The following is a 21,122-nucleotide window of genomic DNA, read 5'->3' on the forward strand; positions in this document are numbered from 1 at the left end:
TTTTGAATTTGGCAACTTTATATAATATTGAATTCAAACTCCTATTGCTAAAAAGTAATGTAAGAAGTTTAAAGATTTTTTCCCTTTAATTGAACTTTTATTCATTTAAATAAGTGTAGGAATTATTTTATTTATTTCAAACAGTTACTGGCCACATTTCCCCCTTGCAGAACTCACGGAGGCTTACAATATTAAAAAAAAATAATAAAAAACACAATGAAAACAATATGAATGAAACAACAATTCTAAAAACACATAGCAGATTACAACTTAAAACCTCCAAGCAGGACGTCCAATAAATAAAAACTCAATCAGTCAAACTCTGTCTTAAATAAAACTGTCTTCAGCTGCCTTCCGAAGATGCAGCGTGAGGGGGCCAGGCACATCTTCCTGGGGAGACTGTTCCATAATCATGGGGCAGCCCATGCCCACCAGATAAACCTCTCTGGTCATGTGCTTGGTACTAGTAATATTTCTGTGGCATTGGATTTTGCAGCTGGCTAACAGGGAAAAATGGCTGGCCTGCTCTTTTAAAAAAAACATCATGTGAGAAAGGTGGTTATTTTCTCTTACTATGCCATGAGCTTGTATTGGCAAAAACCTACTTTAGGTACAAAAGAAGCAACAGGAAAGTGTTTCCAGGACAGCAGCCTAAGAGCACTATCTAGTGCCGTGGTACGGCTTTTGTCTTTTAGAATGCATCCTTTTTCTCCCTCAAAGGCTTACCTTTGCTCTAATAAAACAGTGCTTTAAAGTCACATTCCACACACAGAAATTCAACAACAGTAGAGGTCGAGTGCAAAAACCGCTATGCACTGCCTAAGTCACTTATGTAACTAAGGAGCTGTAGGATGAAAGGGCAGGCAAACCAGCACAGCACATATCTGAGCAACAGCGGAACTGTGAGCTCTGAAAAGCTCATGAAGAGCTTTTACTGGAACCAGAGTCATCTTACAAGAATAGGCCTGAAAGTGAAGCCACACTTGTCGGTGAGGACCTTGCTGAAATCATCCTGTGTGGTGGTGGAGAGACCGGGTTACTGACATATGCACAAACAGCAGGCCAGCATCTTAACTAATGGAATGTCACAAGCAGGCTGTGGCCTACCTTCTCGCACAGAGAGAACTTAACTCAGACCCACCAGGAGAAAATTTGGTGCTCTTTCAAATGCTCAAGAGAGCATTCCACAGGCAGGTACGCATGCACGCACACACACTCGCAAAAATACCACCCCCAAAAAAGAGTGCATTCTATCTGACACTAGATATAATGGCTTTTTGTGCTTGCTGTGCACTTCATTATTCTAGGTCCCGCCCCATTATTTTAATGAAGAGTATGGTTATGGAGCACTGCTGGCTTTCCACATTTTTGGTTTCCCTTGAATGCCTCTGCCTACTGTCAAGCTCAGTAGCAATTTTCTTGGTTCCCCTGCCCACTTCAGACTGTGTTATAGTGTGTACACACAAACCCTCCACCTCTAACACAAAGAATATTAATCCAAAACACAATATTTATATGCCTACTTTAATGATATTAATAGCTTAGAACGAAATGAATTCTCAGCTCACTTCTTCTAGACCTGAAAATGAAGACGAATCCACGTATTACTTTCTCTATACCTATACGATCACAGCTGAGCAAGGTTTCTTTTCCTGAATACACAATGAGATTGTTAGAAGCACAAATGGTTTCACCACTATGAACCTTAAAGCCAGATTCAGGAAACTGCAGTACATGGATTAATAATAAAGGGATTTTTAACCTTACCAATTTTCACTCATCTACCTACTGTTTCTCACAATATTTACACAGGGAGATCACAGGCAGGACTGAACTGTGACTGGGAAAGTATAACATGTGAAACTGTCTAAAGTTTATTATGCCGAGCCCATTAGAATCGTGCTCCCGTTTTCAAATTGCAATAATGACTAAAAAGCAATCTGGCCATACCTATTGAAATATTCTTGGTCTCATGAGGGAAAATAAAATCACTGCCGGCAACACTTCAACCACCAACTAATTAGAGGAAGATTCCTTTTGCTAATACTTTAGCCATATCATATAAACTGCTGCTTATGAACTGTATTTCTTATCTGCACTGCATTTCATATCTAAGTCAGTTAAGTAACTACACCACACCACATTTAGATAGAGGTCACTGTGTTCCTTCCACTAGACCAACAAGGCAGACATAAAGCCAGACTGAAAAGGATTGATCATGTGGGCAAAGGAAGTTAAACCCTGCTTCCTCCTACACCCTACTTTGTGTGCTCATTTCCCCTCCAACAATTTTCTTTCAGACTGCCTATCTGGGACAAAATGCTTTATCAGTGCACAAGAAAGGGGACTGGGTTTGGGTTCACCAAACATGCTCCATTAAAACATGAAATGAACATGGATGCCCACTTTCTGCATTACAGATTAATAGGTGGGCTCATACGTAAAAGAATCCCTCATCAATATACATTCATCAAACCCTCTCATTAAAGTCTGCCTCAGTCCACTCTGCAAGCAAGAATTTTAAATCGCCTATGAAACCAGGATGCTTTCTGCCATCCATCTTGAAATTTGGCAGGGAAAATGCCTCGGGTAAGAGTATATCCCAGATACGTTCACCCCAATGGGATGGGAAAGTTAGAGCTGGAAATCCATTTCAGACCAATGTAATAAAGAAACCAACACATGTAACGGGGTTGGAGGGGATCTAACAACTGGAGGGGGAGGTAGATCAGTAGCTCCACTTCCCCACTTTCAGGCTGTTTCATCTTCTCAGTCTGTTATAGTAGATTGCAGCCCCTGAAGCAACAGGCTTCCATGCAGTCTACTGCACTGCCAGCCCTTGCAGATAGTTGCAGGTAGAAACCAAGACAACCCCAAAATGATTACACCTCTTCCAGGTATTAGTTATATGCACCCACAAACTATTTAAACCAAATAGGTTTCAAACTCATTTGTTACAAGAAGAAGAAGAGGAGATTGGATTTATACCCCGCCCTTCACTTGGAGTCTCAGAGCGGCTTACAAACTCCTTTCCCTTCCCCTCCCCACAACAGACACCCTGTGAGGTGGGTGGGGCTGAGAGAGCTCTGAGAGAACTGCTCTTTTTCAAGGACAGCTGTGCCAGAGCTTGTGACTGACCCAAGGTCACATCAGCAGGTGCAAGTGGAGGAGTGGGGAATCAAACCTGGTTCTCCCAGATTAGAGTCCGCGCACTTAACCACTACACCAAACTGGCTCTAGGGCCGGATCTGACATAAATGTCACTTTGTTGGGCTGGGCCATGTGTGCCATAAAATGTAATGCCAGGTAAAGGTAAAGGTTCCCTTGCTCAAAAGCCAGCCGAATCCGACTCTAGGGTTGCGGTGCTCATCTCTGTTTCAAATCCGAAGAGCCAGCGCTGTCAGAAGACGTTTCCGTGGTCATGTGGCCAGCATGACTAAACACCAAGGCGCACGGAACGCTGTTACCTTCCCACTGAAGTGGTACCTATTTATCTACTTGCAATTTCTTGCTTTCAAACTGATAGGTTGGCAGGAGCTGGAACTAGAGATGGGAGCTCACTCCGTCATGCGGCACACTCGGGTCTCGAACTGCTGAACTACTGACCTTCCACAGCCTGCAGTTCAGCGTCTTAACCACTTGAGCCACCACAGCTCTTTTCAATGCCAGGTACCGGAGAGATAAAATTTATGAAGGACACAAGCAAACCCAATAAATGGTAGTATTTTTAATTCAAAACACAAACATGCTTAAAACATTAACACTTTTGCGGTATTTCCTTGAAGTCTCTCCCGGATGCCCATCCTCCCACTTCTACCACCCATTACACATTAGCATTGGGACCGTATACAGGGACATAATGGGCAGCCTCTGCCGTCTGGCAATATTTGCCCCCTCAGAAGGACGAAAGAGTCAGACAACAAGGTTGGATGAAATAAGGCCACTTTATTAACATATTAAAGTAACGGCAAGGGCGAACATGAAACAGCAGCTCGGTCAAGGCCTGGTGTCGCTCTGATCCCATCCTTAACCGTATAAAAGGCATGACACCAAGGCCCTGGGTTGGAGCCAACTGTAAGTTGCTTGCAAACCCAGTCGAGCCAATGATTGGGATGCGCCTTCAGGAGCCTTCAACCACCACCGCACGGCCAGCGCTGAGTCTCCGTCGTGGCCATCCCCATAGGCAGTCTGCAAGCCTCATCCCTGGCCACACGGCTGATCCCGTAGACCCCTCTACCCCCCAGGGTTTATTGATTGGTGCTTACGTAGCCGCTGAACTTTATTTAAACCTAATTCTGCCCTAATAAAGTGACAAACTAACCCAAGGCACCATCCCAAACCAATTCCTCAATCCACCGGCAGCAGTGCAGGGTAGGCGAAAAAGACTCCTTCTCAATAGTCAATCAGAGAAGGGGACAAAAAATTCCTACCCTGCTCCCCGTTAAACGGGGCAACCAATGTGTGCTTCTACTACATACAGGGCGGGTGGGTGAGCCGAGAATGAGGCGAGCACTGCCAGGGGTAGAGCGGAGATATATCTGACAATAAAAGGTAATCAGTTTCTCATGGGCTGGATAAGAGCCCTGGTTGGACCAGTTCCGGACCATGGGCCATATATTTGACACCTCTGATTTAAACTGTACCACGACATGAGGCAAAGCCTAACTTTGAACCTGCATTAGTTTCTGCTTTGGTTCCACAGGAACGTTCAAACAACATTGCTATTTTGGTGGACGCAGAGAAGAAAATAAGCTTTTGGGTTTGACTTCCTATCTCATATTATACTTTCACTCTCACACACACATACACATAGCCCATCTGTCTGAGGAAGGCCAGCTGCCAAATTCAGCAGCATCAACAGTCTCACACAGAATGAAGTACAATACTAAACCATTCAGGATGAACAGAAGGAAAATGGCCACAGTCCTAGTAAAGGAGACCTTCTTTCAGATACTGAATTAGAAATTCTATTTGCATCTTCACCTTGCTCCATCAAATAGAGTAAATATATGTGGCAAGACTCATCCCGAAATGTTAACTGTCAAAACTAATATTTTGTGATACTTTTATATCTTTCTTATTCCCTCCAAGTTAAGACACAGTTGAAATTTAACATGTAGAATTTACACTGATATCAGTTTGTCATTGGATCTCCATGTTCAATGGAGTTATTGTGACAGAAAGGCCTGTAAACAACCATGTGAGCATGAAAGGTGAGCAGTTTTCCTGCACTCCTCTCCATTCCTGCAACTCTTTCAACCCTTGGAATTTCTCAGGTTGGATACAGGCCCGCTAAACAGAATGCCAAACAGGCAAGTTGTCCCAATGTTGTCACTTGGCACAGCCAGTCTATAGCTGAACTGGGTGTGTTCTTCAGTAAGATTCAAGCTCAATATTTCAAATTTACCCCATATTTCGGAAGCCAAAATGAAATATACATGGTTTAATCTAAGACAGCAGGCATGCAGGCACAGAATGCATTAACACAAGTGTTATGTCTGCCGAACAGGACAGGACATTGGACCAGTCTAATAATCGTCAAGTATCTTTGCGAATCAACTTTATTTGCAACTACAGCAGTTGATATGGGAGGACGTGGCTCTGTCAGAAAGCTAATGCTTTGCAGGAAAAAAGGTTCCGGGTTCATCCCTGGCATCTGATGTGAACCTCAGGTAGCAGGTGTTGGGAAATATTCTGGTCCAAGATCTAGGGAGAATTTCCGACAGTAAGAAAAGACAGTACTGAACTAGACAAACTAATGGTTTAATTTGCTGTAACTTCTTGCGTTCGTGAAGTGGTTTTCCTAATTACACAAACATTGTAAAGCAATAACATTAAAATTGTAATTGAATAATAGTTTAAAACAAAATTCTATAAATGCAAATGCATCCGTTCTTAAATAAAATTGAAAGACATCTGATCATGGGTGAATGCATCTGTTCTTAAAAATAAAATTGAAAGACATCTGATCATGGGTCTTTCATGTCTCATCTAGTTGCACATTCAAAAGGAGCCTATTTGAATTTTTAACCTGAAGAAGAAGAAGAGATTGGATTTATACCCCGCCCTTCACTACCCAAAGGAGTCTCAGAGTGGCTTAAAATCTCCTTTCCCTTCCCCTCCCCACAACAAACACCCTGTGAGGTAGGTGGGGCTGAAAGAGCTCTGAGAGAACTGTCCTTGAGAGAACAGCTCTGAAAGAACTTATGACTGACCCAAGGTCATACCAGCAGCTGCATGTGGAGGAGTGGGGAATAATACCCGGTTCTCCCAGATTAGAGTCCACGCTCCTAACCAAACTGGCTCTCTATAGCTTTATATGACATTCCATTGTAGAAGCACAGTATAACCCAAACTGTATTAGTACTCTTGGTTTACATGGATCAGGATATTTTCTGGGCACTTTCTATAGTCTCCTTTCATTTAAGCAAGAAGGGTGCTATCCAAGTAGGATTGCCAACCAAGCACTGGCAACCAGCAGGAGTATTTTGGGTGAGGGGAGCAACAGTGTGATGCCACTTCTGGTATGTACCCAGAATGATGTTACAACATTCTAGGAACTGATCCATCTCTATGGGTCCTACAGTGAATTCCTATGGCATTATGGTGTCACTTCCAGGTACAAACTGGAAGTGATGTCACAATGTTGTGTAAGCTGCTGTGTGCCCCCACTCGTTGCTTCCACTGGAGCAAAGATCCCAGTATGGCCTTGTCAAGATAGCTAGGCTTTCTTGTGGGTTAACAGGAGACTTGAGCACACATGAGCCAAATTAAGCTTTAAAAGAAAATATTTATTTAAAACAATAGTCAAGAAAGAGAAATACAAAAATCCAGCAACAAAACACTTCAGAGAGTACAGCAACAACAAAAAAAAACACTAACTCAACTACTTGTGTTCTACAGCACAGTTTTCAGGAAGCATAGGTCATAAATCACAACGAGGAATGTGGCTTCACCTTGAGGTCTGCAAATACGAACCACATACAGGAGTTCCCGGAATCTCCTAGGCTAGCTTTTCCTCGCAGCTAAGGTGTCAAAATATACTCTTTTCCCCTTTCAAATATCAGCTGCCCCCACTTTACGCTCAAAACAGTTTTTTCAGATAGAGTTAATTGGTAGGTCTGCCTGTCCTTAGAATCAGCACCTTAACAATAACAAAGTTAGAACAGCTGCACCACGAAGAAGGCTAACATACTGTTACATCACTTAACCCTTCATAGACACTTTTGCTTCACAGGCCTGGATCCCAGGAGCAGGAGCTTGCCCACCGCCTTCAGGCAAATGGCAAGCCTATATCTAAGGGCAAGATAAAGAACAGCCACTTATCAATATCTTTAATACAGAACCCCTGAAACATCCTCAGAGAGAGAAAGATGCAATAAACCCATCACTTTCTGCAAAGCAATGGCTTCCAGTCTCTCCAAGAGCAGGAAGCCACCTTTAATGCCTGGGTGGCGGCATAGTACCTGCTGAGCAGCAACCATGTGACCAAGAGTGATAGGACAGGAAGAGGGGGGGCAGAGTTATGAACTCACAGGTAGCGAGCTCCTAATTGTTGATGGGTACAGAGCATCAAATGAATAACTGGCAGAGGTGGAGCTAGCCAAGCCAGGGAAAGCAAGAGAAAGCAAGGGAGAGCTTTTGTGGGCAGGGGTGCACATCTCTCCATCACTGAGTGACTTGCTGCTTCTCCAAGTATGCAAGTAAAGGAAGTTATCCTTCCCCTCTATAACAGTGTGGCTTCCCTTCCTCTCTACACATGTGCACTGGGAGTTGCATCTTCGAGAAAGCGCCAAGATATGTCAGATGTGGGTTGAAGACCACCACTGTAGCATACCACAGAGCCACATCTGGGGTTCTATCTTGTACAGGCATGTTAACCTGAAAAGAGCAGTTCTCATTCACTTCCAGGTTAAGCAATGCCCCCTTTTCAGCATGTACTACCTGGAACACATTTAGGTTGAGAGACAAAGAAAATGGGATACATGGGTGTAGATATGCAGAAGAGATACTGTAGGAATCAGCTTGCAGGACTTCGGGCTCAAATTTCTCCTCTGCTTCGGACAAGGGGAAAAGCAGAACTGAACACAAACACCTTACCCCTGCCCCCCCCCCCAAAAGCAAGCTCAAGCAAATGTTTATTTTTTATTTATTTTTTTACATTATGGCCATTTGCAATCTTGTGAATGGCTACAGATATTACAAGATCAGAAAGCCAGCAACTATATCCTCCCCAACGTATCTAAACTCAGGCATACACAGACATGAACATTTTGGCATGTGCATAATGTATACTTTAACTTTGCCTTAAAGAACTGGTGAAGAGGCAGGAAGATATGCAACACAGCATGGAACTCTTCATTCTTGCTCATTCCTCCCACATACAAGGAACGTAAGAATTTATTTGTGTTCTAATCCTACATTATATACTCTTTCCATACGATTCATAATTTTACAATCCTCTACTATGTCCACCTTTTGTACCCAGCTTAGAATCCATAAGATCTTAGCTTTTTCTCACAAGAAAGGTTTTCCACACTTAATCATTTTAGTGGTGCCATGTCTATACCTTTCCCAGCGCTTTAGCATCTGATGGAGACCAGAACTAGGTGTATGCAACATTCTAAATATAGCTGCATTTATTACATAAAGGGCATCATGAATAACTGCCACACTTTCCTGCTAATTCCAGCACTGAGTTACATTTCACTGCCATTTAATAGCATATTATTTATATAATAACAAATCTATTATCCTGCCTTTCAGCCATCTTCAGGACTAGGGCTGCCAAGTCGCGGCGGGGGATCTGTGCGTCTTCACAGGATCCCTGGCGTGGGAGACAGCGATACGCGTTGCACCGCTGTCGCCAGGATGTGACGCTATGCGTCGCTCTGGCAACGGGGTTGTTTGGAGTCCCGTTGCCAGAGCGACACGTAGCGTCACATCCTGGCGACGGCAGTGCAACACGTATCGCTGTCCCCCGCGGCAGGGATCCTGTGAAGACGCACGGATCCCCCGCCGCGGCTTGGCAGCCCTATTCAGGACACCTAAAATAGTTTACAAAAGTAATTAAAAATTTAGTGATACCAGCACATTAGTTTCTTACCTTTTGTGATACTCATTTTTCTTGGCATTCTTTCTTGGTTGCACATGCCTTAACAACCAAATTAGTCTGTTGCAATATAGTCTACACGGGAAGATGGAAGTTCCTATTGAGTACAAAATACACCAGCTTGGCTCCCATCTGGAACTGTCAGGAATGTACTGCCATGAATGTACACTCTATGTATCAGATAAAGAGACAAAAACTTGTTTGTTTGTGCTTAAAGTGCCAAGGACTTCTATTTAATTTTTCTGTACCACACTAACATAGGTATTCCTCTGAAAAAGCCCTTTATACTCACAGTGGCATTGAATATTTTTGCAAACCAAATTATCAGTATTAGCTATTGTCCTCTTCTTTGGGCTTCATTTCCCCTGGAAAAGATACACAGAGCCTGAGGAACTGGCTCCTTTGCAACTGTTTCCACTGGCGAGAATTGTGCAGGAGGGAAGCCTAAAGCTCCTCCTTCCACCTCACGGTGTTTGAAGAGGTGCAGAATGATAGAGAGGTTTTTAAGGGTTAGTCACTGCATGATTGTGCGACCAAGAGTATTTTATGTATTTTGGCACACTATCAAACCAGGTCTTCAATAAGAAGTCGGAAGGACAGGGGATTCCTGTGATTTTCCTTTCTGCCAGGTGATGATTTCCACACTAGACAGATGTATATGTAAAACTGAGGTTGCATCGTTCACAAGACCAATATTAAACATGCTTTTCCAGTTTTGGCAGGACAAGTTTACTCGAGCCAATGTTTTTATTTGTATCCTCTTTTTCTCTTGGGGACTTAAAAAGGCTTACAAAAAAAAAGTTACCAAAGCTGATTACAAGTGTGCATTATGTTCAGAAGCTTACATAAATTTTAAAACAAATATAATATGACTTAAGCACAGACAGAGCGCAGCAGGCCACAGAGTTAACTCATGAGCTTCCCATGAATAGTGGAACCAATGTAGTATAGTAGTTAGGAGTGTTAAACTAGGATCTGAGAGACACAGGTTAGAATTCCACCCCCCGCCACTGCCATGGAAGCTGCTGGGTGGCCAGTCACTCTCTTTCAGCCTAAATGGAGGAGGTAAAAACAATGTTGTAAGCCACTTTTGGGTCCTCATTGGGGAGAAAAGTGGAGCATGAACACCTAAACAAATAAAATACCGAAGTCATACAACAATAACAACAACAAAAGACCCTGCTTTACAGATCCTCTAAAACCTGCACAAGGTAAGGGTTGCCAACTCCAGTTTGGGAAATTCCTGGAGATTTGGGGGCAAGGCCCGGGGAGGGTGGTGTTTGGGGAGGAGAGGGAGCTCGATATAATACAGTGGAGTCCACCTTCCAAAGTTGTCATTTCCTCTAGGAAACTCATCTCTGTAGTCAGGAGATCAGTTGAAATTCCAGGAGATCTTCAGCCCCCCCCTGCCCCCCCAGGAGGTTGGTTAACCCTATGCACAGGTATTACACTTATACAGACCTCAGATAGTTAAGACTTCACACAGTCAAATAATGAACACAGATTTTAAAGAGAGCAAGAGAGAGAGAGAGAGAGAAATTAGGGGATGCCAATTTCTTTCCCTGTTACTCCACCCTAGGCACATTTTCAATCTAGAAACTGGATGCCACGGTTATTTCAGGAAGTGTGTGCCTGGGAAGTGGCTCTTTCCATCAAAGGCAGAGATATTACCACCTGCTCTGCCCTCCCTCCCCATCCTGTGGACTAGTCTGTTGATGGCAGGTCAATTAGTTATGTAACTTGGGTTTAAGTATTTGTGGAATAGGATTTTTTTTTTTCTGTCAGGAAGGGAGAAAAATACTTTACATACTTGAATACTGGACCACAGTGAACTAGGATCTCAAAATGCCCTATGTGGCTAGATGGGTTAGAAACAAAAATAAGATTAAGGAAAGAATGCCTTCAAGTCCAAGGCAGTGTTTTAAAATAGGAACCTGCAGTTGGCTTTTACCAGATGCAAGCCAGGAGAAGAGCAGATCAGCTTATGTGTCTATTTATGTTATGTGGGCGTGGGAAGATGCAGCACGCCTCCAGCCCTTCTCACTTCATGCCAAATAGTATGCAGCAGCTAACCAGGTTTCTGTGTGCAAAGTTACTGTATGAAAGAAAGGACATCTAGTACAACTCTTCAAAGAAGAAGAGTTCTATTTCTGTATACATTTAATGCCAATTAAAAACATTGCCCAGAAGGAAAACCTTGTAATACAGGACACTACCTAGAGCTGATAATGAATACACCGAGCACCATAAGGTTCCACTGAACAGGCATAATCTGTTCCATCCTCACCCCATAGCCATTCACGCTCATCCCCCTTCATGGCAGTCTTATCTACCCCCCCCCCAAGACAAGCACGTGTTAAGTAGGAATGCTTTTAAAAGTATAAGACAAAGACTTGAACAAGGAAAGGACTTAGAGCCCGATCCTAATTATGTTCACTTGGAACTGTGCCCCAGTTAGCTCAGGGAGCCTGGCTGCTTGATGAGCATACTTAGGGTTGCAACCCTAATTATACTTGGATGAATCCACAGAAAAGAGTAATCATACCAACTGAACGTCTTCAGTCAGACTGGAACCTACTGTAGAGAAACTAAAAAAAAATAAATAAAAAGCAATGCTTTCGCAACCAAATGCTGCTCCCTCTAGCACCCCCAAAAGCACGATAAGTTAAACTTTTATTCGCAGCATAGAGCTCTGAAGTAAGGAAAAAAAACCCATACTGCACAAAATCACTCAGACCAAAATCATCTATGCATTTGTAAGCACAGAAAGGCTGAAATGTGAGGCACTTTCCTGCATAACTATCCATCAAATCAGAAAACCAGCTCAAGTGCATATAAGACAGACTATTCTTTCACGTCACTCTCACATTCTGATCTGCCTGTTTTACACCAACAGCAGAAGTGCCACTTAAATATTTTACAGCCCATGTAAATTCAGCCAAAAGTCAAGTTTAGAAAAACTCTCAATACTTCCCATCTATCTGTATTTTCCTGGATGGATGACTAGGGTTTTGTTTTGCTTTTTTTGTATACCATTAAAAGAAAAAGAAACAGGAAAAGAAAAAAAGGGAGCGGTTTAGTTACAGTTATCTACAGTAAAACATTTTTGTGTCTAACCTTTATTTCGGTAGGTGGGGTTTCTTACATTCTAGGGTCATCTTCACTTTGGGTAAATGCAGTATTTAAACACAGTTAAGTGAAGAAGAAGTAACCCAAACTTTCTACAGACAAGTCTTTGGGTCAAGTCTCTTAACCAGTAAGGATCACACTGCCAGTGCTATCAGCACAGCAGCTAACTTAATTAAAATCACCTCTGTTGTCAATGACTCTCCCCTGTCTCCTCCCCCGGAGAGAACAGACTTCTTCATCTCCCAGACAACAAGTATTACCATCCGTGAGTGCTCATCTGCTTTGAAATACTGAAATAATGGCTACCATAGGCCAAGTTCCTCCAGAGAGGTGGGGAGCTCTGGATAATGCAGTAATTTTTGAAAAGGTTGTCACAAGAAACTCTATCACAGTAAAGTGGCAAGAACAGAATATTACCTCTATTCATCTGCAATGCTCACAGCAGTAATCCTTCAATTTTCCAGAAGTAAACTATTCTTGGTACAGAAGCCTAAAAATCCTAAACTCACAAGGAGGCCCCTTCCTCAAAAGCAGATCACTTCAGGCACAAACCAATTTAGAGAGAAGGCCTCTCTTCCCTCAGGCACTCCTGCTATGCTATTGTCCCAAGAATGAACTCTTCAAGAGGAAGATAATTGCTATAGCAGACGGCAACACATAGTGACCTAAAGCCATGACTTTCAAAATTTAGATCGGGGTGACAGGAAATGGACCCTTGCTATCTGAATGTTGCAGATGATGAGGAAACAGGAAGCTTACACAGATCTCATTCTTATTTTACACTTGGGGAAGGGGAAAGAACATAGTAACACAAGCACTCAGGATCTTTCTTGCATCTTCTTTGGACATAGTTGTGCACAGTATCCAAAATATGATTAACATTTTTATTACAGGTAAAGCCTCTAATCCACCAGTTGTATCATGGGGATGTCTTACTCTTGATACATTGGGGATGTCTTACTCTTGATACATTGTTGCAACATGGAAAGGACAACAAGAAGCACACACTTGTAGTATATTTACTGTATGCAATACAGTTGAGGTGAGCAAGCAGGAAAAGAACTGAGGATATGGGTGGCTCAAACATCACAGGAAGAGGAAGAGTTTTAGTTCCTTCCTCCCTGATAGGATGGTGGGAAGTGCCCAAGATGTCCTCTGCCTCAGAGGCAGGACATGATATTTGACAGAAAGGGTGTCATTGCTTCCCTTGCCAAATTATCTGCTGTCTTGAAGGTGGAATTTGAAAAATATCCAAATAATGTCTACTGAAACTGACAAATCAGAAGAAATCTGATCAAGGCTTCAATGGGCTAGATGAAACAGTACTCTCTATGCTTAGCAGCCATTCACTTCCCTCTACTCCAGATCTCTCCTTCCCTTTTAATGGCTCCAGAATCTTCTTAATATTACACATTTATTGAAAATTTGAGTCTGCAGGCGAAAATATGTAATTCTTTATTCCTGGTGCTCATTTTGGACTTGAATTTTAATTTCTACTTTTTTTTTGCACAGAATCCACACATCCTTCATTACAGTTCACAGACAGTGCAAGATAGATCTATTGAACTGAAGTGCAAAAACGGACTAGGCATGTATGAGTAGAAGCTATGGGTCCTCAATACCATTTAAAGCAGAGCTACAGACCTACTCATCTGAAGGTTTACACACATCATGTCAAAGATACTTCAAAAGTAAAAGCATTTGCTAGACAGCCCAGGCAGCTGCAAACCAGATTTCAAGCTGGCCTTTGTTCAAGGGAAGGAACTGAGATACAGGCCAGAATGGCACACTGTTTACATAACTGATCTTTCCAGTTTGATTGCACTTTGTTGTGAGAATTTGTCCTCTGGAAAAGTGAACTAGCTGGTGACAAAAATAAGGCAAGGAAACAACGTACGTGCATGCACACACAAACTTCAGCCAAGGACATACTTGTCTCCCATCTAATGAGCTTAGTCTACCGGGGAGTCCTGCATGTATCCCTTGCAAGATAAAGTGCTAGGATTATCATGGTCGTGTGTTAATCATCTCACTTACAGGTTTTTTTTAAAAAGACACATTGGAATGACATTTCAATTCACTGATTTAATTTGTAAGAAAATGTAATATTGCTAAGACTTCCCTCATCCTGGCTCTACCTCTTACTCTGTAGGAACACAGCTGCTTACAAAGAAGAACATCACAATTTTCCTAACAGTGGTCTCCAAAGTACAAACGAATCATACAGACGTAACAGATAACTGTAAAACCAAGCATCTGTGATAATATCTTCTAGATAGAAAAATTGCCCAATAAACTTACAGAAACCTCTGGAAGAGCATGACATTGTGAATGGGTTAATGGAATTCATTTACCAAAAAAATTAAATATTGCATGAATATACAGCCTCATGCAACGTAATTAAAAATGAATTCTTATTTCATGATGGACTACAATGTATCTTAAACAGAAAACTATCTTTAGATAGATTTTTCCTCAGAAAGCATTTTATTTAAAAAATCCAATTTAAATTTTAAAAAATTCCCCCTTGACCAACACACTAAGTTCACATACTAGATAATGAGTCTCTGCCATTACATTACACAGCATACTTAAGGCAGCAAGGCAAGATCTAAACCACACAAATGCATCGGGGAGCCGCTTCATTATTAAAAGGGGGGGCTGTATAAATGAGCACATCACCAGCAAAAGCACATCAGTCAGCTCTGAGCATTTTAGTTAACAGCTGTATAAAAAGACAGGCTTCTTGTCTCTGAATCCAGCACAGAGCTATAGTGTCAATGTGATGGGCATATCCATATGTATTTATTCACAAACCACCCTTTGAAGGAAGTATTAAATTATTAAAACACAGAGAAAATTGACCACATGGAGGAATGGAGTTAAATCTGCTGTATGCAACACTGGGCTGGATCCAGTGGAACATTTCTGTTCACAGAAGAGTAGAGACATAAAATTTCTAATAATTTTAAAGCCATGGAAAAACTCACATCTTTCCCTCCCTTTTTTGAAATAAAAAAGGAAATATGTGCAATACTTAACTTTCTTATCGAACCAAAACCTAGTTAGCATCTAAAATTGAATCAACTGAATAATTATGGGACTTCGAGTATAAACGCCTTAGTTTTCAACACACAAAATTGCAAATGCACCCAATACTAAATCAAGAGAGCATTGCAAATTACTGCAATTTATACTATCACTCATTCCAAAAAGATTTTTTTCAAAAACTCCAAAGCTCCCCAAATGTTCTGATGGAAAAATTCGGGGGAAGGACTTCTTCTATGCTATACCTTTAGTGAATAGCCATTATTAAAAAGCATTTCACTCATTTCAAAGAAAAAAAATATCAACCATCGTTACTCAACATTTCCCAGGTTGGGTGTGTGTAACCCTTAAAGCATGGGAGAGCACCACACAAATGATCTGTCGAATGTACATATTGGAAAAGGCTACACATATTAGTCTTATCTCAAGAAAACTCTAATTAAGGCAGCCAAGCTAGATCAGTCTGCAAGCAAGATAGCTCACTGCGCAAGTTTGCCTCAAATTCTTTCCCCTCAACAACTGATGTAGTGTATCACCAACTTTTCTAGTTGTGGTTATTTCTGCTGTTGCAGAAGGAGCCTGCCCCTTCTTACCCTCATATTTGCTAAACATAAGACCCTTATCAGCCCACAGGAACCTTCAGTGTGGAATGCAGCTCTTCTGAACTATTAGGGTGTGTGTGTGTGTGTGTGTGTGTGAAGTTTGCAACCAACTTATGTTGACCCCAGCAAGGGTCTTTCGAGGCAATATTAGTCCTAAACCTCATTCCTACCTTACAATTTCCCCTCAAAGTGAAATAAAACAGACTGTTAGTTCTGATTTACCATCAGCTTCTCATGTGTCATTATAGAACATGGACAAAAGAAAGATCTTAGTCTCTCCCCTTAGTTCCCTAGGCTGGATCAGCCTTTACCAACATACATTCAAACAATTTGGTGGGACAGCCAGAGAAAAACAAAGAACAACAAAAAAGGGCCTGCTCAGCTAAGAACAGTATAAAAGGAAATCCTGTGAGGGAGGGTGAAATCATCATATTTGGTCATGTGTTTTGGCCACTAGAGAAGGAATTTAAGGTACCGGGCATGCTTATGTTTAAGTGGTTTAAGTCATGTTGACATAGAAGAGCATTTTGGGTTAGCTGTGAAACATGAAAATGGGATACCAGTGAATGGAGAGATGCAGATGGGTGCTCAGACGAGGTGGGGGAAAGAGACTGAAATGCTAGTGAAAGGACTAGCAAGATGCAGAAATACAGCACAGCTGAGTTAGGCAAAGGTTTTCTTCCCCCATCAAAACAAGTGACTCTTTTTAAAACCGTTGTAGAGTGGCTTCTGAGCATCCATACTGAGGAACATGGCTATCCCCTCTCATTTTAGCTTTTTTGCACCTGGCCAGTGTAATCAAGATTTATTCAATTAACTGAAGTACTACATAACAAGGCCTGAAAGTCACCCATCCTTGTCAATTATTTAGGAGACTACTTTCTGTTTCACCCATTTGTGCTCCCTCCACATGCTTGTTGTTTGGCTTCATTCCTCCCCTCTCTGCCTGCCTTCCTTCTCTGTGGTGTTAGCTCTGCCTTTGGTGGACTTGGCTCAGTGCCGGCATGTGCTGGGCAGTGCCAAGGTGAGTGGAAATGCCTCTGGCTGCTCTGAGCTCAAAGAGATTCACACATGGGATATACGCAGCTTAACCCAGATGGTGCTTACTGATGGAATTTCTGCCATTCCCAAGCCAAGCTGTAAGATGGCAAATAGGTCAAAGCATGTAGGGGCTAATCATAAAATGTGTCTAGATACATTTCTGTGCCAGTGTTGACCTTGGCTTCTGTATGGGATTTCTGAGAAAGCCATTTCAAATACATTTCACAGATTTGTCGGAGTAAATGCTTACGTTTCTTCTTCTAGCCACAAAAACCTTTACAATTTATATATAATACAAAATAGCAAGGATACTGTAGGCACATCCCATTTTCAAAAACTTTAAAATGCCCAATGCAGTTCTGAATGCCGACTCCAGGATAAAAGTATACACATTCCAACTAGCAATAGGATTTAGAGTCTCCTTTTTGATGGAAAGTAAATCACTCCACAGATCCAGCAGTCTCAGCTTGTTTTCCACCCTGACAAATGCTGAAAATGTCTTCTCATAACAAAGGTCACATGTGAGAAATATAATTCTCATTTGTTATTGTACATGATCCTATTTAAATTCTCTCTACATTTCAAGATTTGAATAAAAGAGCTCTTAGAATAGCAACAAAAAAGGGAATTGCCATTAAAACTCCTCACTGGGGGAAAACGTCTGTCTTTTTGAATCTTATTACAACCTCTCCATTATGGATTTCATTTAATTCAGCAGTTGAGGAAATACATCTCCTATTTCAGCTAGACAGCTTCTCTTCCAAGTATAGGTACGCTCAACTTTTCATAAACCACAAAAAGGTTAGAAGCGAAGATGGCAGGTCATCTTCCAAGACTCCTGAAATCCAACTTTTAGTTTTGCACAACTGCTAAGACAGCCAACACAATTTTTTTCAAAATATATGGGTAAATTCGACTAAAACTATGTAGTTGCTTCATTGCAATAAATAAGTCTTTTTGAATTATGGCTTTGCGTAACTACAGCCGTAAGCTTCTGGAAACTAGCATTTCATCAGCTACAGACTGCTAGACACTGAGAAGCGCTGAGGTGATTTCCACAAGGGGCCAAGCTTGTGTTTCCACCTGCTGGTGCGGCTACTGATACAGCAGAGCAGCAACAGGGCTCCCACATGGCATGCTTTCCCACGGTTTCCTTACCCTTGTCTCCCTAGTAGCAGCCATCTCCCCTCAAGACCTATAGTATGTACTGTCCACAGTATGTAAGCAGATCCATCTGCTCTGTGCTCAAATAAAAAAAATATCAATTTCATTTCTGCACTTGGAAAAGTCAACCTGCAACAATTATGAACACAGAAGCGAATATGCATAACGAGGGCTTTTTTTGTAGAAAAAGCCCAGCAGGAACTCATTAGCATAATAGGCCACACCCAAAACAGAAATTCATTAGCATATTAGCCACACCCCTGATATCACAACTCATTAGCATATTAGACCACACACCCATGTCACCACACCCACCTTTTGCTTCTCATTCTGTTTACTTTGTTGTCAAAACCCTGGGCTCTTTTTGTAGCAGAAACTTCTTTGCATGTTAGGCCACACACCCCTAACGTAGCCAATCCTAATGAGTTTCTGCTGTTAGGTGTGGCCTATTATGCTAATTAATTCCTGCTGCCAGCCGGAACTCCGTTCCTGTGCGTTCCTGCCCCCAAATAGCCCTGTGCATAACCTTATTCTAGCTCTTATGCTTGGCAACACTTGTGATCTGTGATATGGAGATAGATAAGGAGGCATCCAGAACCACACCCAAACTCCTGACAGAGGATCATGTACAAGGGCACACTGTCAAGAGCTGAGTCCCCCGCCCAGTTGGGTTCAATCTCAGCTGGCTCTTTTTTAACCATCCCACCACAGCCTCCAGCCCATCGGCCAGATTTTGTGGGGCAGCATCTGGGCGACCACCCATCAACAGATACAGCTGGATGTCATCAGCATACCGATGACAATTCAGCCCGAAACTCCGCACCAGCTGGGCAAGGGGGCGCATACAGATGTTAAACAACATTGGAGAAAGAACTACCACCTGAGGGACCCCAAATATTAAGAAAAGGAAGACATCAGTCTTATACCCTGCCCTTCACTACCCAAAGGAGTCTCAGAGTGGCTTACAATCCATTTCCTTTCCCCTCCCCACAACAGACACCCTGTGAGGTAGGTGGGGCTGAGAGAGCTCTCTCGAGAACTGCCCTTGAGAGAACAGCTCTGAAAGAACTTGTAAGGTCACACCAGCAGCTGCTGCATGTGGAGGAGTGGGGAATCACACCTGGGTCTCCCAGATTAGAGTCTGCGTTCCTAACCACTACACCAAACTGGCTCTCAAGAGGTATCTAGTTGACACCCTCTCTCCTTGCGCTACTCTCAGTCTCTGACCTTGGAGAAATGAGGTAAGCCAATTCAAAACTACCTCACAAACTCCTATGTCAGTGAGGTGGTGAGTCAGAAGATCATAATCGACTATGTTGAATGCTGCTGTAAGATCAAGCAGAAAGAGCAGCCCCGACCTGCCTTGGCCCAGCTATCTGTGGAGGTCATCCATGAGGGCAACTAGCACCATCTCCATCCTATGTTACCTGTGGTGTAGATAACCTAGTTCAGGGCATTCCAATTCCCTTCATTTTTAGCACTTCAAGTTCCATCATCATTCTTGGGTTGGTGGCCAGTTTTCATGTAGCATTATTTTCTGAGTTATATCTGCCACAAACAGAGACCCTTAGCTTCCACTGCAAATAGCACAAGATGGTGATGATTTGTCTCACCCGGACCAGAATTTTCCCATGTCTTTCCATTTTGGCCCTGGAACTCCCATGATCATCCCAAAGCTGGTGGCCAATTCTGACTATCCTAGCTTTATTTTCTGATGAGTTATCCCTGCCAGCATGGGGTAGTGGTTAAAGTATAGGGCCAGGATCTGGGAAACCCAGGTTCAAATCCCCACTCAGCAATGAAAGCTTGCTGGGTGATCTTGGGCTGGTCCCACACTCTTAGCCTAATCTACCCGGCAGGGTTGTTGTGAGGATAAAATGATGTGAGCTGCTTTGGGTCCCCTGTGCTACTTTCTGTGTCTAGCGCTACTTTCTGTGTCCAATACCGAATTCTATGTTTGTGTATAGAACTGCATAGTTAACACAACTTTTAATGTAATTATCCAAGGCCCATTAGAAACAATTAAGTCTATACATTTGTACAAAGGACCAGGCAGATATTAGTCAAGTAATGGTCAAGTAACTGTTAAGCAAGCATTAACTTTATTACAAAAAATGATGATAGGTTAATTATACTATGCCAAGTGTTGGGGAACAATGACATTAACTTTAAAAATTAGGTAAGGTTTCTGTGACTATGAACCAGAGGTCATTTCGGGGGGGATCGTGGGTGATCGCAGTTCCCCCGGGTGAGGTACGGGGGGTGGGGCACATGATGAAGCCCCGCCCCCTGCTTCCGGCCGCCCTGCTTCCTGCCCTCATTCAGCCAGGAGGAGGCAGGAGAAGAGGCAGGGTAAGTTGCTTCCTCCCTGCCTCTCCCCACCCCTGCCTGCCTGGGGCCAGGGAGGGCCTTCGCGGGGCTTCCTTGCACTCCCGCCCGCCTTGCAGGTCCACCGCCGGGCCCCTCATGGGGCTCAGCAGTGGAGCTGCAAGGCCGGCGGCGGCCGGGACCGTTGGGGGTGGTGTGTGTGGCCTTATGACACAATTCCGGTGATGTCAGGGGGTGTGGCCTTATGACACACTTCTGGTGATGTCAGGGAGTGTGGCATATGCTAATGAGTTATGCTAATGAGTTCCCCTAGCTCTTTTTCTACGAAACGACCCCTGCTATGAACAATTCAGTAACTAGCTTCTGCGTGGTTTTTGCCTAAAACACCAAGGTCATCTGACAGTTATAAAATTAAGGGGGGGAAATGAAATAACGTAAAGTAACAGCAATGTTCACAATACAGTACAACAAATTTAGAGTCCAGTGGCACCTTTAAGACCAACAAAGGTTTATTCAAGATATAAGCTGCAAGGCACACTTTTTCAAATACACTGGAATGGTAGGTAAGGTTTAAACTTATAGACAGGGACAAATTAACATGTAACATTATGATGTTTTAGGTATGCAAAGTCAGAACTAAATAACAGCTAAGGTTATAAGGTCAACAGTTGTAAAGCAATAAATTCGTCAAAATACCA

General features: G+C 42.6%; 1 protein-coding gene across 3 annotated transcripts in view; it reads right to left on the reverse strand.

The window, feature by feature from the left end:
* The window catches only part of HPCAL1 (hippocalcin like 1), a 129,119-nt gene that overhangs the window by 52,900 nt on the left and 55,097 nt on the right, over positions 1–21,122 (reverse strand). Inside the window, exon 1 of one of the 3 annotated variants that reach the window (XM_015425739.1) lies at positions 9,107–9,175. The exons of the other annotated variants lie outside the window; for them this stretch is intronic. The gene's annotated coding sequence lies outside the window, so the exon portion shown is untranslated. Of the gene's footprint in view, positions 1–9,106; positions 9,176–21,122 lie in introns of those variants that run through there. 3 annotated transcript variants of the gene reach the window in all.

This window comes from Gekko japonicus, unplaced genomic scaffold (genome assembly GCF_001447785.1).
Source record: "Gekko japonicus isolate JY-2015 unplaced genomic scaffold, Gekko_japonicus_V1.1 scaffold1691, whole genome shotgun sequence".
Classification (NCBI taxonomy): domain Eukaryota; kingdom Metazoa; phylum Chordata; class Lepidosauria; order Squamata; family Gekkonidae; genus Gekko; species Gekko japonicus.